The 17694-nt window shown below is 31.7% G+C and overlaps 2 long non-coding RNA genes across 2 annotated transcripts; one reads left to right on the top strand and one right to left on the bottom strand.

Moving 5' to 3' along the window:
• Positions 1-1963: 1963 nt before the first annotated feature.
• LOC125180178 (uncharacterized) lies at positions 1964-17297 on the top strand. The gene is made up of 4 exons (XR_007158532.2): positions 1964-3051; positions 7322-7398; positions 13032-13270; positions 17186-17297. It is a non-coding gene; the product is annotated as an uncharacterized lncRNA (long non-coding RNA).
• Positions 7908-17187, bottom strand: LOC106048030 (uncharacterized). The gene is made up of 4 exons (XR_001214037.3): positions 16708-17187; positions 12062-12146; positions 11082-11224; positions 7908-9407 (listed from the first exon to the last, which is right to left on the bottom strand). It is a non-coding gene; the product is annotated as an uncharacterized lncRNA (long non-coding RNA).
• Positions 17298-17694: the final 397 nt, after the last annotated feature.

A 17694-nucleotide genomic window follows, 5' to 3' on the forward strand; every position in this document is an offset into this window, starting at 1 on the left:
AAGAAAAAGAAGTCAAAATGGGGGTGATCAAACAATGGGACAGGTGACCAAGAGAAGCTGTGAAATGTCTGTCCTTTGAGATATTTAAAACTTGACTAAACCTGAGCAGCCTTATCTAAGAAACCAGGACCTGCATAAAGTAGACTAAATGATCTTGATTTCATACAAACTTAAATCTGTGACTCTATTGTGAAATTGCATTCAAAAATAATTCTTCAGGATATAGGAGATAGATCAATATTTTTTTACAGTATTGTTATTATATTGAATTTTGCAAGAACTTAGGCATGGTCCTTGCACAGAAGTTATTGTCTGTAGCATAGAACTTTTTACTCTGATAATTTAATTAAATAAATGATAAAAAAAAAAAAAGAGGAATGAGGAAATAATAAAGAACATCTGAAAAGTATAAATAGCTCATGATAGAAGACATAAAAAAAGAAGCAAACAACTTATTTTTGTGACTGCACTTTATTATCACATTTAATATTTTTCTAATGCATAGTACATGGTCCTGCATGGAGCCAGTAGCTGGTCTCAATGATTCTTGTGGGTCCCTTCCAAGTGGGGATATTCCATGATTAATTTTGTTTAAATTGAATTTTGTAATTCACAGTAGAGAATTTTAAACTCTGGTTAGTGCTAAGGGCCAAAAAGAATTTATGTTAATTTCTAGGTTAGTGTGGCTTTATGGATCAGAAAAAAAAAAAAATCATACTTGTGAACAGAGAAATATTTAATCTTTAAACACACACCATCTAAAAACAGATACCTGTGTATATTATTCATTAATCGTAAAAAGTCTAGGTTGAAATAGACCTTCGTAGCTCATCTGATTCAACCAGCAAGGACTCAGATTTTCCAGGGTCTTAGGACCTTGTCAGGTTGAGTCTTGAATATTTCCAGTGAGACATGTTCCATCACTTCTTCAGGCAGAACATTGTTCATTGTTGTTAATTGTTCTCAAAATCAAGATTTTTCTTCTTACATATGTAATTTCCCCTAAGGCAGCTTTTTCCCATTGCCTCTTGTTCTGTCACCGTGCATCCTTATGAAGATAGTAATCCCATCTTCTCTGGACTTTTAACATAATGGAACAGCATGGTTGAATGTGGTTCCACACTTTCCCCTCACACACGCCCTGTCAGCCCTGAGTCATCTGTTCTCAAGGCTGAATAAACTCAATTCCTCAAAAACTCAAAAAAAAAAAAAGTTATTGTTGTTGTTATTATTATTATTATTATTTTCCCATAAGTCAAGCACCACCTCATCATCTTGGTATCCCTCTGATAGACCCTCTACAGTTTTTCCGTACCTCATTTGAACTAGAAGGATCAGAACAGTGGAGTTCAGAACAGGACACTTTTTCTAAGGGTGATATACCAAGTGCTAAATAGTGTAGAATAATCATATCATACAATCCACTGACTACAGTGTTTCTGATGACATCCTGGAAGCTTTCTACAGTCTTTCTGATGACACCCTGGACACCTCTTCTTTGCTGCCAGGCCACACTGCTGGCTTATGTTGAGCTTGCTGTCCCCTAGGACTCCCAGGGACTTTTTAGTGCAGCCAAAAGTCCCTAGCCTGTAATTACTCCCCAGCCATCAGTCCTTAGCCTGTAATTACAGAGTTCGTAATGTTTCTGTTCTGGGTACAGGATTTCACATCTATTTTTGTTAAACATCATGCAGTTCTTGCTGGCCAATCTTCCTGCCTGCTGAGATCATCCTGAAAGGGTGGCTCTTCCCCCCAGCCTTATCTACATCTCTTCCCAGTTTCATGTCATCCACAACTATGGTGAGAGTGCATTCAGTCCTGACATCTAGTTTGTTCATAAAGCTACTGAACAGTAGTGGGGACACTACTGACCCCAAGAAACTCCACTTGTCCAATGTCGAGCTATAAACTACCACCCTTTGGCTTCAGAATTTTAGCCAGTTTTCTGTTGATCTTGTTCATCTGTTCGGTCCATATCTTAGCAGCTAATTAGCAAGGAAACTGCAAGAAACCAGCTCAAATGCCATGCTAAAATCAAGGTAGATTTTACCTACAGCTCTCTCCTCATACACTGTCTCACTATAAAAAGCAGTTACGTAGAATTAAAAAAATATTTATTTTAATCAGGTGTCACTAGTATGAATTTTAATCACCTAAAGATGATTTGAATTATCTGACTTAATTACCTGATTATGCTATGTGTAAGCATTTCCATGACCTTTTCAGATCTAATTTTCATATCTAAAAGGAATTAAACACATCTATCATCATGAGGAAACCTTTTACAATATGAGATCACTTGCTTTATACAACTGGTCTAGTTAATTCAGAAATCTGTTAGCCACTAAATGTAGATCATAGAATGCTTGCCAATAAAACTGCATTGCTTTTTTGGCCTAACACATCCTAAAATGATGAATACAGGGTTACGATATGTTATGCACTGTTGTACAGCTATATTCTTATCAATTCATTGAAAATCATATACGTTTTTATGGGCGGTATTTAAACATGGTTGGAGGATGGAATATGTAGTTAAAGTACGTTAGTGAAGAAATGCACTTTTCAAAGCTTGAATGAATGTGCATGTCCTCTGAGATAGTCTTGCATATTTGGTTTTATAAATTGAGTTTAATGTGCACTTGTCGATCACTTTCACTTCAGTGTTTTTCCTTTTCACTTTTACAGAATCCTGCTGAAAGATCTTGTTTTGCATATAGTGAAAATAGTGAAAATATAGCTTATAATGAAAATACAGTGAAAACGATAGAGTTAGAAATTAATTAGGAAACATCACTAAAATTTCTCAGGGTTCCTCTTTTAGTCCTTAGGATAATATGTTACTTAAGCATATATTTAATTTTTACTCAATGCTAAAATAAAAATTTACACAGATGTTAAAGAGATTAGGGATATTTTTTGTTTGTTTGTTTGTTTCTTTCTTTCTTTCAAAATCTTATTCTGCATTTGCAGTCATTAGTTATGATAGGTAGAAGAATAAGTGGATGGAAGCGTGTATTTTGTCACAGGCACCTTTCCAGATGAACAGAGGTAAGGAATTTACATCAGATTTTTCTCTTTCTAATTATGTCTTCACAAAGGTGTGTTAAGAAATATGTTAACTACATAACAATGCTCCAGACTATTTGATCTACAGAGAATATGATCTAGAAATGTACAAGATTCTTTTTTTCCCTACCTTTTCAGAAATTAAATGTTAAACCATCATTTTGAAATGTCTACTGCAGAATAATTGGTCTAAGACTTGCAACCCGTAATAGCCTAGAATAGCCGGAATCCAGTGGGATTAATAAGTGTAAGATTTAACTGTTTGCTACAGTTTCTGAAAGATAATTCTTTCAATGCTAGATTATGAAGACAAGCTTATTCTTTTGATTGGTACTATGCAGCTGGGATGTTTTAGCCTGAATGTCAAAAGAATTCTACTTTAAACTGTTTATTAATATCATGAGACTAATCAGATTAAGAAAAGGAAAAATTTCATCTTTTCACACTATTTTTTTTGATAGTCCCAAAACTGTTCAAGAAAAGTACGTCTAATCACTTTTATCACTTGAGAAGCCAAGTACCAGCCTCTGAAGTACTATGCCTAGAGAAAGAAAACCTCAGAAAATAAAGAGATCTAGTACAAAATGATTAATGATGACATGTATTTCCATATACATAAAGTTTTACTCTTATTTTTAGTTTCAAAGTCCTCTGTTTTACATGAACAAACATATTTATTATATATCCTCCTCATTTTCTCTGTTTTCCATGAAGAACCTTTAATTCCTTTCTTTTGACAACTCTTATTTATGTATTTGAAGTTAATTTTATCAGTTACTTTCAAACTCAACAAAACCACATCTTCCAGTGATTCATGATGACTATGTTTTCTAGATCAAATTGTAGTCAATTTGATTTTCTCCAATGCACTCTTTCTCAAAGAGCTATGGTCAAAGTATGCTAAGTGTTTCAGATGAAGTCTTCTTATAAAGACTTATAAGTCTTTACTTTTACAGGAGTAGTTTTGGGGGTATTTTCTATTTCTTTATATTTATTTATTTATTTATTTTTTAGAGATCAGCAATGTAAGGTGGTATTTACCATCACCTAATTATTCAAAAATAAAATTTAAACATTGTAAATGAGGTGATTCTACATGCCATTATGGAAAAAAAATATAAAATGCTAGGCTGAAATTTTACCTGAAATGCGGAATTTCTCACTGACCATCTTGGAAAAGAGTATATCATACTTTAAGACAAAGGCAGGGACAGGATTTTATTAACAACATTCTCTTCTATAGGTAACAGATAAATTTAAGAATAAAACACTTTTCAGTAGGGTTCTTGGTTCAGTACAAGAATGTATGATTACATAAATCATTTCATGCTTCTTTTACTTTATTTTTATTTTTAATTTGTTTTATTTTTTATTTTTTATTTTTATTTTTAATTCTATTTCATGCAAGCAGACTTTATTTTTAAACTTTAAAAAACAGAAGACTAAGAAAAATAAATTATTACTCAGTTTTGCCAGGTTTGAATTCTGGTAGGCAGAACGGAACTTCAGATAAGTGTTTTCTTGTGGACATGTCGCTGAGATGTAATTTTCTATTTTGATTTGTTTATACCCCACCCCAAACACACATTTGTGCATGGTATTGAAAACAACACTAGATTGGTGCAGGTCAATTATCAATTAACTTAACAGTACTAATAATGCTAAATAATACTTATGGTTGGACTTGATGTTCCCAGAGTTTTTTTACAATCTAAATGATTCTATGATTCTATTCTTAGCTAAATTATTTTACTAGCTTTAAATGAGTAGTATTAAGTACTTGCTGAACTAAAAAAAAAAAAAAAAAAAAAAAGTATTTGATAGGCTCAGAACATAGCACTTAAGAGATTTAACATCTAAAGCCAGCAAGAGGTATATTAACTACACCTGAATCTTCAGGTGTAGATAATTGATATTTGACAGGCAATACTGTGAATGGTGCAGGTGCAAAGCTTACAGTTATGACAGATAAACTGTTCAATAAAATAAGAAACCAAACTTATATTATAACAGGAGTCTTAACTCCTGTCCTCACATTGTCTCAGTCTTTAGAGGTTGTGCATATGCATTGTACTAAGAACAGCATACAACCTCTGGAAACGTACTTATGTTGCGATGGATGCTGTCAATCAAGTGTATGCCACTGATAATGAAAAAGAGAAATTGCTGTTTGGAAATGATTTGTTATTGAAGTTCTGTCCACTTCTCAACTTAATCTATAAAACCATTTGACTCTGGTGAAGGGACAATATGCCATGTAGTAGCCTGATAAGAGAAAGAAAGTGGAAAATGCTGTTATTTGCTGTCATGGAAAGAACAGCAGTTCCTGTTCCCTTTTTGGCATCCTAACTGCTAAGAGAAGCTCTTTCTCTCCCTTTCATCCATATCATTAAATGTGGTATAATAAATTTTCTAACTCACTTATTTTATCCTATTTCCCTATTTATGTGTTCAACTTTCTGGAGCAAAGAAATTCAGTAGCAATGTTATCTGTCACTTAATTTAGACATACTTCTGTAGAAAGGTGCGGTTACCTCAATACAGATTCAATTAAGGACAATACAGTATAAGTGTTTTATGAACTTTTGTCCATCCACAAAATACCTGAGCTCAAATCTGGTTTGTGATATTAGTCAATGAGTCTTGTAGTTTCTGGTAGTTTCACATCAATTCCACACTAACAGCTCTAAACTAGAATAAATACAATTGAAGACATAATAGGACTTTGAAGCTGAAAGGTATCTCAAGAAACCACTTCATACATTTTCTAAAAGTATTGAATACCTCACTGACTATACTTAAGTATTTCCAGTGATAGCATCTCCATATTGGGCATTTTGTTTTGCCAAAACAAAACAAAAGCCCACTAACCATTCCTTCACAATCTGAAAGCCAGGGTAATCTAATACCTCGAAAATGTATGAAGAATATTAAAACAAAGACTTTTTGTTTAGAAATGTTAAATCTATATAGGTGAAAAATATTTTTTAAATAAATGTGTTCATTACAAAAACTTTTTTTCTAAAATAATCTAATAACCTAAGAGATTTTTAGAAGATCATATATTATTCTAATGAGTCTTTCTTTCATCTTCATCAGACAACCCTGGATACCAGTATAGATGTATAATTTCAAGTTAGTAGATCAGTATGAATTTTACATTTGATGATTATGATGAATATTGGAAGCTTCTTGTGTAAGGAACAAACAATTGTTTTTTCTCCATAGTCTGAATAGTTCTACAGATTCTGTGATTGTCCCTACTGAGATAAATTATATATTCCTTAACAAGTAGTGTTTTACTGAAGACAAACAAATAAACAAACATACAAAATTTCTATTAAATACTAAAATATCAGCATTTTAATGGTTTAGAATTAATCTTCCCTGAAAAAAATTACAAGAAACTAAATGATATTCTGAAACCTCAAAATCTAAAATGGTTTAGATAAGATATAAGGCAGAATCGGTGCAATCCTCTAATGCAAGTTAAGTATATTGTAGGTTCTGGAATATCCATGTATGCTCAAGGAAAATAAATAAAATAAAATAATAAAATATAAAATAAATAAATTATAAAATAAAATAAAATAAAATGTGATTTAGTAATATGTTAGAGATGAAACCCATTGACTAGAATAGTATGTTATCGATATCACAAATATTACTTTTTCCTTTAAACATTAACATTTAAACTATTAACATAGTTCTAGGTAAAAGCAATATATATATATATGTATAGAAACCCTAACCAGTAACCACAAAAGTACTCTGTCCAGGACTTTTATTAATTTATTCCCTGAAGAGGATTAGAGTTTTCCTGGTATTTGCCAAACTTCTGTTATTACCAAAAATATTACATATATTTTTCTACTTATTAATAAACAGGATCATAAAGTTCTCAAGAACATGCTGTTGACATTAGGCAGAACATGCTCAGTGAAACAGAGAGGTTAGAAACTGCTGAGGAAGACAATTTAAGGCAATATGAATAAACAGTAACTGCATGCTGAGGTGAAGGTTGCAACAGGACAGAATTGGCTATTCTAATAGGAAATTTGGTAATGATCTCTGAATTTCTGTGGATTTTCCAACTATGGATACAACTGCCTAATTTTCTTCTTTCTTGAAGTTAAATAAGTTTTTAGATAATATTACTTGAAAACAATTAAACAAGGAAGCAAACAAGAGAGAAGACAGAGTTCACTTCCTAACTTTAAATATCTACTTAGCATTTTTACTTGTTTTATAGCCATTAGATAGAAGGAAACACTTCCAGGTATGACTCACTTCTTCCCAGCACTGATATGTAAGCAGATTCTACAAAAGGTAAATAACTCTTGAGAAGTGCTTTTTTTGTGTGTGTGTGTGACTGTAGGGCTTATTGCATTGGGGTGATTAGTAGAATTTAAGATACCTACATTGTAGGGATCTGAAGGTGTTTGAGTTCATTCTGATTCATAGTTTCTATGAAATTTTATGATGACTGAAATATAAATTTTAGGCAACTTGTGAAAAGGAAATGCTTAACCAGAGTATATAAATATCTCAACAGACTAGTAAAACATAATCGATACAATTAAACATAATAGATACAATTGGAATTGCATATATACAGTAGTAGCTAGTATCTATTCTGAGTCTTCTAAGTAATCTCATGACCTATATTTCTCAAGGAAAAAAATATGCATTACATTTTTTAGGTCAAATAAAATTATGGTCAATTTAGTTCAAAGAAAATTATTAATTTAGGTCAAAGAAAAATATGGATACTTTTTTTTTTTTTTTAGGAAAGAAAAACTTCAGAATGTCCAACTGTTTCAAACTTCTTTAAATATTGAAGCAAGCCCCAGCCCATAGTATGAAAACATTTAGGGATGACGCATTATATAAGCACAGGAGTGCTTACAAAATATCCACATCTAACTTTTTCTTTTGCAAATCTAAAAATTCTACTTCACTGTTCATTCCGAAAATATAATTATCCAATATATCTTCCAGCTTACTTGTAATACATAACCAAATTTGGGAGATCTTAATATGGACAAAAAACTTATTCTGAAATCAGCATTTTGCAGTGAGCTACAGTGAGATCTCTGTCATGTATTTTTTTCAACTATGCAAAATCAGTAACTTCAGACAGTTCATGATAGAGACACTCCATCTGAATATTAATCCCCCCCCCCCTTTTTTTTCCTTTAGATCACAAATTTATTTTTCAGTTTCATATCAGTCTAATTCATCAAGCTGGGATGGTAATTCTGTTTTGTCAGGTTGAATAGCTACTTCCTTTTCCAGTAGATCTATTCAGTTTCAGGCTGAGTGACTGCTGCTTATGATCTAAATAAAATGATTGTACAGATATGTTGAACTCACTGCATGTATGATGTAAAGCTGCTGCAAATATTTCAGATGTGTAGAATACATCCTGCTTGTGTAGATTAACCGGATTGCATAGATGTACTATGGTCAGACTATAACTGGCTTCCTATAAATGCTACCTGTGCCTATGCAGTAGGTCTAATTCTGTTGGTAGGTCTCTACTGTGCAAATCTCTATGTATTACGTAACAAATTAACCCAGTATATAAAGAGATAAGAACACAAATTCTGCTTATTATGATTAACAGGATTTGTATGAATTCCTCCTAGCATCCACCTTAAAATTTTACTTCTGAGATTCTTTCTTTCTGTCCGTGGTTACACTGACGTTAATACCTAAAATGGCTTAAAATATCATTGTTATGCAGACAACATACAGATTTATTGCTGCTTTATGCTGATAATTCCTTGACAAATCCTATTTCTGTACTTCAAGAGTGTTTGATGGAGATTCAACAGTGGATATATTCCAGCAAGCTGTCTGTTCACATCTTGTAGACTAAGTTATTATATCTCCATCTGCTTGAGAAAAAAAAAAAAAAAAAAAAAACAACCCTGTAAAGTGCCTTCTGTTTAAGTTTTATTCATTTGCCTAAAATCTAAAGAATTGAGACAAACTCAAGTCTTCTAAGCATTCTGCTTTACCACCTGAATCAACTTTTTAATTCAGAAACAGTAGTAGCTACCTTGGACTACTCTTTTAACAAGTCTTTTAACAAAAGTACATAGACTTCAGAACTAAAGTTTTACAACCAGTTCAAGTAATTTCTTTCATCTTTTTTTACAAAGACTACATATAGTGAATATGACCAGTAAAGGTAAACTTGATGATCTTGAAATCAGCTGTTTCAAAATGGTAATGGGTCTTCAACTTTAAGAGGAAATCTAATTTTGTATCCATATTTTGTCTTCTTCATTCCCTCCTTCAAATATTTTGCTGTTTTTTATGGACTTCACCTATAAATTTAATATTTATAGAATTAAACTGGCATATTTTCCTTAAATGTTTTAAAGACAAGCTAAGAAGTATGAGAATTGTTCATTATAGAAGCCACTGAAAGCAAGCAGGTTTAAATATACATATATTATGATAAGCAAATCTTTTTGTATAATAAAAGGAATTTAATTGGCATTTGAAGGCAATTCACAAATCACATTTGAGTACTACTATAAAAATTCCCCCCCACAACCAAGGGGCAATATAGAAAATGATATAACAATTTCCTTCAGTTTGAGAGAGCAGCCACTGTATAAAGTGGTCAGCTAGTTTAGCCTGAGTCCAAAATGCTCTCAGAAGTGGTGAGACATACCACTTTAGTCAAGAATCCAGCCTTCCCTTGGGAACTGTTTTAAGTTAATTCAAATATGTGACTTCCTTAGCTGGAATTAGCAGAGCTCAGACCAGAATTCAATTACTTAAATGAGATCTATGTCAAGGATTTTAAACAGTGACTGGTGTCACAAAAAAAAAAAAAAAAAAACAAAAAACAAAAAACCACAAAACACCAAGAGTCTTTATATATATTTCGGTTTGTTAAAATATCTTCTATTTTTCTATGGGCTCTGGAATCAATGGAAAGAAAAATAAAAAAGAAAAATGTATTATAGAAAAATTTTTATATCCTGTATCACCTAGGCAGGATTGTTATGCTGTTATGCTTTAATGTCATCTAGACAAGGATTGGTGGTAGAACAAGTAAATATTGTGTTAACTCTGCCATTATTTTCTACCAATGTATATCTGGAGATATAGTTTAAAGAGAAAATATGTTTCATGGAGAAGAAGATTTTTCATGATTTTTTGGAAGGATACAGATGGTGAGCAACCCTATGCAGCTCAGTGTATAGACAGTTTAGATTTTTTTTTTTTTTATCATCAGTTACACAATTCCAAAATAGTTCATAGACAGTTCAGATGCATTTTGAATAACTGGAAAATTATATATATATTTTTTTAATTAGTCACAAAATCCAATCAAAATGAGCAAATACTGAAAGCTACAAATCTGTCACTCTGAAATACTCATCCAAGTTGGCAGAAGTTGTATAAATAAAACCTAAACCCTCTGTTATATGAAGTGAGGAATCTCCTTCAAATATTACAGAATAGGAAAAAAAGAATTCTTTTGTTTCAGTTTGTTTCTTCAAGGGTAGCTTTTGGAGCCTTTTGGTATATTAAGTTTCAGACTGTGGTATCCTTTGTTACAGTTAGAATGTAATGGCTGACACGTTGATTGGAAAAAATGTGCAAGTTGTAAGGCTTACTCTTCTCCATTAATATTAAAAGGAATAGGTTTGGAGCCAAAAATCCAATTTAATTAAGAGAAAGAAATGCTAAAACATTTTGGATTGTCATGTCAGAAAAAAAAAGGAAAAAAAAAAAGGAAATGAGCAGAAAAATAATTGGTTGTAAAAACATGAGTGTCAGTAAATTAAATAATTTCTTGGAAGCATATAAATGTTCTGTAGTTTGTTTGTACTAAAAAGATATTACATACATTTTGATTAACATATGATATTACTAACATGTCCAATAATGGTTCTTTCACATAATGCAAAAACTAAAGAACAGGCAAAGTGCATTTTCAAGTGAAATACAAAGGTTCCATTTTCTTGTAATTGATTATGTACCTTAATATGTCCGAAGATGAACTGCAAAATATGTCCGGAGATGAACTGCAATGTAGGGTCTTAGGAACCTTGAAAGCTGAAAAAATAGCTTCCTCAAAAATAAATGAATCAGTGAACACTGGTTTTAAATAGCAACAGGAACTCTAAAGGAAATGAGCATATTGAAAAAAGTGTTTTAAAGCCTCTTAGAGCTGCAGACTGGTGAAAATTTAGTATGAATTATTTGAATCTTTTTACATAGATTTATCTTTCTAATTGTATTCAGACAATATGTATGGATTTTACTAAAAAATTAACATTAATATAAAACATGAATGCAAAAATTATAATTTGTATATTAAAATAGTTGAATATATTGATTGCACAATATGTTTATACACTATCTATACATTCAGAAACACATGTATACATACAAAGCCGCACAAAGCAAAAATGCAAATACTGAATCTTAATCTTCATTTATCTGTTCCAAAAATCTTCATACATGAAAAAAATATCTTAGTGTGGGGATTATTTTTACTGTCATATAATCAGATTTTTTGGAAATGTTACTCAATTATTTGATGACTATAAAATGTGTCATACTAGGTACTAGGTCTGTCTAGAGAATTAAACTTGACATTTCCTTTTTATATAGTCATAGTGATCTCACTTGCTATCTTGTTAACAAAAAAAATCAAGAACAGTACTGATATTACAAAACCTTTATTTCCCTAAGCATTATTAAAAAATAATCATTTTATTCCACTCTGTTATGACAAATATATGTAAAATTGAAGTGCTAAAAAGGAATGGAAATCCATCAGCTGACAAGTTTCTCTTCTTTAGAAATGTCTCTAAACTACATGCTGTATCCTTGCTTGGTATTCCCAGTTTATACACCCAAAGATCACTTAGTATTCTTAGCTATAGCTTTACAGTGATGAATGTGTTTAAATGGGTAACTACTGTTACCTACAATTCTTTTGCAGAGCTCTTACCTTCTGATCAATAGGCTGATCTGGGAGACACACAATATGCACCTCCAGAGGTTGCATCCTCCATTGAATACAATAGCTGAAGCTTCTGTTTTAAATAGGAGCCAAAAGGACAGGTTGAACCATTATATGAGAGGTAGTTTATCACAGATTTAATAGTTTAAGTAGAATTTTAAAAAGAAGGATGCAAAAAGTGAATCCTAGGAATATGAAGCTACTCCTTGAAGGTCAGGTAGCAGACAAGTGCTTATGTAGGGATCCCATACACAAGGACATTCAGATGTTTCATAAATTTACCATTGTGAAGTTAAGCAAATGATGCTACAACATGTATATATTTTTTTTTTAAACTGTGCTTTGCATACATATAAATTTTGAACTGAGTAAACGCTAATTTCTGTTTAACTTCTTTTTTTTTTTTCTTTTCCAGAAGTAGTTAACTTTTTTATGTGCTTTATCAATAACAGTAAACTTTAGAACCTTAAAAACCCTGATGGAAAAGTGACTCATTTTGCTTTACAGATGGTTTCTAATACATTTCTGAAGACTTTTTAAAGTGTTCGTTTTATCAGATCTTTAAAATTTTGTTGGCATGCTTATGGCTACCTATCTTGCTAAGATTTATGCAAGCAACTATCCCTTTTCACTTTAAAATGTTTAGCAATCATCACAACTTTTAAAAAATATAAAGCATTTTCCTCCAAGGATAACAAAATAGGTCTACATAGTGGTAATAAGGACTTTCTGTGTAAAGTAATGAACCATCAAAACAAAATATTACCTTGCACTGTAGATCAGAATTAGACTCCAGATGGACAAAAGGTAAACATTTAATTGCTTTTTTAAAAATAGATTATTCCAGTGTAATAAAACTTATCTTTTCTAATGTGCTTATATTCACTCATCTCATAACTTTGTTATCCTGCTGGTATGCCTTAATGTACTCTACAATTAATTACCATTTGTTTTTTAGGATAGTCTGGGGATAGTCTGACCACAGTAGAAGATATACAAATAAAACAGACAGAAACAAATTGAACTTCAGAAAACAAAACAAAAGTAAAAACACCAACAAAACAAAGAATCAAAAACTACAGGCACCTGTAATATGCTATATCAGTCATTATACTATGGAAGATTTCCTATTAGACTGAGTAATTCACTAGAAAAATACATTATTGTATGGAAAAAAAAAATCCTATCTTGAAAAATGTAAGTGCCTTTTTTTATTTTTCATTTTTCTATTCCTAATTTTTGATTTTGAAAATCTATTTTTTAATCTTAAAATTGCAATCCTTTCTAAATAATCTGTCAGGTAACACTTTCTTTTCATGGTGTGTATGGATAAAGCTCCCTCAGCAAAGACATAATTTAATTGAAAACTGCTTTCAAATATGTAAGATAAAATATAGATGAGCATCTGTAACTTACTTTACAAGATGGAGAAACAATGGGGCTTTACTAAAAACTGGGTGATCTGGGATCAGGATCAATGGGCACTGTTTTAGGTATTACTATACATACTGGAGGATTTTTGAAACAAAATAATATACTTGTCCTATTTGTTTGATAATTATTGTTAAACTGTATCTGGAAAAGCTTCATTAACTTTTGATCGATTGATTTCTCTATATGAAAGAATTATGATTTCCAAATTTCACAAATAAAATTTGAAATTATTGAAGCTGCATATGATGTGAAACAATAAAACCAGGAAATTCTATAGCCCAAATTTTTCCTTAGCATTTGGGATAAACACTGGGTCAAAGTCAATGAGAAAGAAATATTCTTCATTTATCCTTTACAGTACCGTGCAATACTGCAGTACCCAGGTCTGTGGAAGATACTATAGCTTGATGATTGGTAGTGACTCTGCCTTCTTCTTTAGAAGTAGGCAACAGCTGGAGGACTTTATCTTGCTGTTTTATCTCCAAAGATCCTTCCACTCTCATGTCCACAAATGCTGGTTCATTCCCCTACATTTAACATTAGCATGGGTGAAGCCCAATGGTGTCACATTTCACCTGAGATTCATCAGAATATGCAGAAAGTACTTTTTGTTCACCTCAAAACAAAACAAAGCAAAACAAACAAACAAACAAAAGTTCTCCTGTCATCATCAAAATCTAAATGAAAAAATTGTAAAAGCTCTTCTAGGAGGAATCTGTCCCAGAATAAGACAATACCCCTGTAAACACATCACTATGTCTCTATGACATTAATAGGAGTCAAAAGTCATAAATGAAACTTAATTTTAATATAAAAATGAAGCTGTGAGCAAATTAGATATGTAGAACCTAGTCTGGTCGATCCCTATTTTCTCACGTTCTATGTACAATTTTGCACCTCTTGCAGATAGCTAATGTATATTCTTTTCATATTAATAATTTTGCTAGCTTTTATAGAGTTGCTTGGATAACAAGGATAAAAATTAAATCTACACCAAAAGTTTTATTAATAATGTTTATTATAAGCCTGAAAAAGTCCCAGCAAAATGATTATTGAGGCATTTCTGCCTCCTATTTCCTGAAAACGAGTCAAAACTTACATGGCTGCTGAAACTGAGATAAAGATGTCTTCTGGAGAATAAAACTCTTATTAAGAATCTTAGGGTAGTATGGCTCTACTGAAACAGTTGTTGTGGTGTTTCTGGTTAGCTTTTAGGGCTCAGAGAATTATTTTATTTATTATTTACATTTCCCATCTTTTACCTGAAGATACTTCATGTCTTTACATTGCTATCTTTACATTTATATTCTGCATGATGATAACCTTAAAAAAGAGGTAGTTCCTTAAACTTCTTAAACTTATGTAATATTGCATGCTGACAGCCTTTGATTAAGAATTTAGCATGTTATTGTACACGATATTCAAACTAATAGTACCATAATATTCAAACTTGTATTATTTGGATTCTGAAGGACCCAGAAAACTGCAGCAAAATAATCAGGAAAAGAAAAACAAACAAACAAACAAACAAACTTCTTTCAAGGATTTCCTTTCAAGGCAACACTGTTGAAGTTGTTTCAGTTATTAAATTTTGATACAGTGCTGTCTTCTATTTGCTGCTTTTTCAGAACAGTGCTAACAGCTTTTTTTCGAGTTTTTCCCATCTCTGCTAAACATTAATACAGTAAGCTGTATTACAGGCTTCTATAAAAGCAGAATCCTGCATAGCAATATATTTTATTTTATTTTCCCTTTCAGTGAAAATTAGTAATATATATATATATTTATCAAAACCTGGACCGAATATTTATTAAAAAAAAAAAAAAAAAGTGACCATCGTTGAGATTTTCAGTTCTAGGACTGTACTTAATACCTTTACAAACTTTCCTGTCAATCACTCAGTACCTCCAAGATATGCTGTATCATACGTATGGACTCTTAAAATATCCATAGATACTTTATCCATATGTATACCTATAAGTAATCTGCTTTTAGCACCAACTAAAGGTGCAGCAAATGCCATTGTTTAATGTACCATTGGAACTGATGGTTGAATTAACTGATGGTTGAATTAAAACTGGAAACTGCTTGGGGATAATTTTGTTCCCTTTAGAGTAGAATTTACCTGATGGACACATCTTCAACACTGATTTGTCTGTAAAGCATCAGATGCTTCACTGCTATCCTTACATATACACAAGGCCTCAAATTTCATTGAAATCTTGATGGGCAGATGTTCACACATGCAGCAACTCAATGAAGTCCAGAACAATTCTTCTTGAAGGATAAGCATTTAGATGCTTCAAGTACTTTGAATACGTACTCTATATACAGCTCAGTAAAATTACTTTCCATATCTCTTGATGTCTTTGAAAAGTAACCATGTTGTTTGGAGATGACATTATTGGCCCTTAGGGTTAATGATTCATAGTTGTTGTTAGTTCAGGTCTTTGCACTAGTACTCCATTCTAAGGATTTGTTGTTGCTGAGCTATCAGTCACTTTATATGATACTTAACACTAGACATGGTGAGAAACATCCGATAAAAACTGCTGCTCAGTTCTGACAAACATTAAAATTTAATACAATCTCTGTAAGAAGTTTGCTTAATCAAATGTCAGGGGGATCTTAAATCTATCAGTAAAGACCTTAATTCACCCAGGGGGCAAAATCAACAAGGAAGGCGAAAATCCCAGACAAGAAAGAGCCTTTAAGAGTCGTATTTGTAGTGCCATCTGCTTTGAGTTAATTGTTCTCAACAGGCTACTCAGTTGCCATTTAGTGTCTGTATCACTTATTAAAAAAGTAGCAAATACATGGAGATATGTCATGAGTAAAGTCCTGATACACTGGTCACACAGACTGAATGATATACTCTATTAAAATAAACTGTATTTTCTTCTTAATAGGTGAAATAGCAATCACTGTGCATGTACAGCTACTAATTAATTAACCTGATGCTAGTGCAAACTTGGTGGACAGACATATATAAAACAGTTTACAGCAACATTTTTGGCAACTCACAAGTGAAATGCAGTGGTACAACTTTGCTCCATAGATTGGAGCTCGGGTCAACATTTCTTATGCTGTAGAACTATGCTCTATGTAAGAGAGGAATTTCAAATGTTGTGAAATGATGCTTTGTCCTTTTATATAGCAATTTGCTCTGTTCTTCTGTTGTGAATTACTAGGAATCTTACCTTTTGTATCAGCAGGATATTGCAATTTGTCTGTCCTCAGAGCTGCAGCTTGAGTGCAACAATCACAGTAATGGCAATAGCAGAGAACACAGAAAGCCGAGTTGAAAAGAAGGCAGTTTTGGAGCTTTCACCTCCATCTGTTTATAGGTGTTTGTCCATTTTTTAGAAACTGTTTATCAGTCTGTTCTTGGGAAACAAAAAACACACACAAATGTTTCCATTTCACAGAAAGTGAGAGAGAGAGATGTTTGTGAACCAGAAAAGTATGATCTGATAATAGTTCTGCATTCTCATAATTTCTTTTAACTTTAAAAGGCCTCTGGACATCACCCTCAACTCTTTAGTAAGTAAATTGCTGAGATCTGACAGCGATACAGCTATTTGTCAAACACTCTTTGCCCAATGCACAAGAAATTATAAGGACATAACTGTCAGTACTCCACCTTACACTCTAGTAATTTCCTATTTCTCTTCCCAGTGGGGCACTGCATGTTACATATGGAACAAAGCCATGAAAATGTATTCAGCAAGAAAAGTAACCTTGAAATTTCAGAATAGTCAACATAATTAAAAGAGAAAAAAAGAAAAAAGAAAAAAGAAAAAAGAAAAAAGAAAAAAGAAAAAGAAAAAAAGAAAAAAGAAAAAAGAAAAAAGAAAAAAGAAAAAAGAAAAAAGAAAAAAGAAAAAAGAAAAAAGAAAAAAGAAAAAAGAAAAAAGAAAAAAGAAAAAAGAAAAAAGAAAAAAGAAAAAAGAAAAAAGAAAAAAGAAAAAAGAAAAAAGAAAAAAGAAAAAAGAAAAAAAAAAAAAAAAAAAGAAAAAAGAAAAAAGAAAAAAGAAAAAAGAAAAAAGAAAAAAGAAAAAAGAAAAAAGAAAAAAGAAAAAAGAAAAAAGAAAAAAGAAAAAAGAAAAAAGAAAAAAGAAAAAAGAAATCACTCAAAAGCAGTAGACAAAATGTGATCATGTATTAATCCTTTAATCCTTATACTA

The sequence above is a fragment of the Anser cygnoides genome, chromosome 1 (assembly GCF_040182565.1).
Source record: "Anser cygnoides isolate HZ-2024a breed goose chromosome 1, Taihu_goose_T2T_genome, whole genome shotgun sequence".
In the NCBI taxonomy this organism is placed as follows: Eukaryota; Metazoa; Chordata; class Aves; order Anseriformes; family Anatidae; genus Anser; species Anser cygnoides.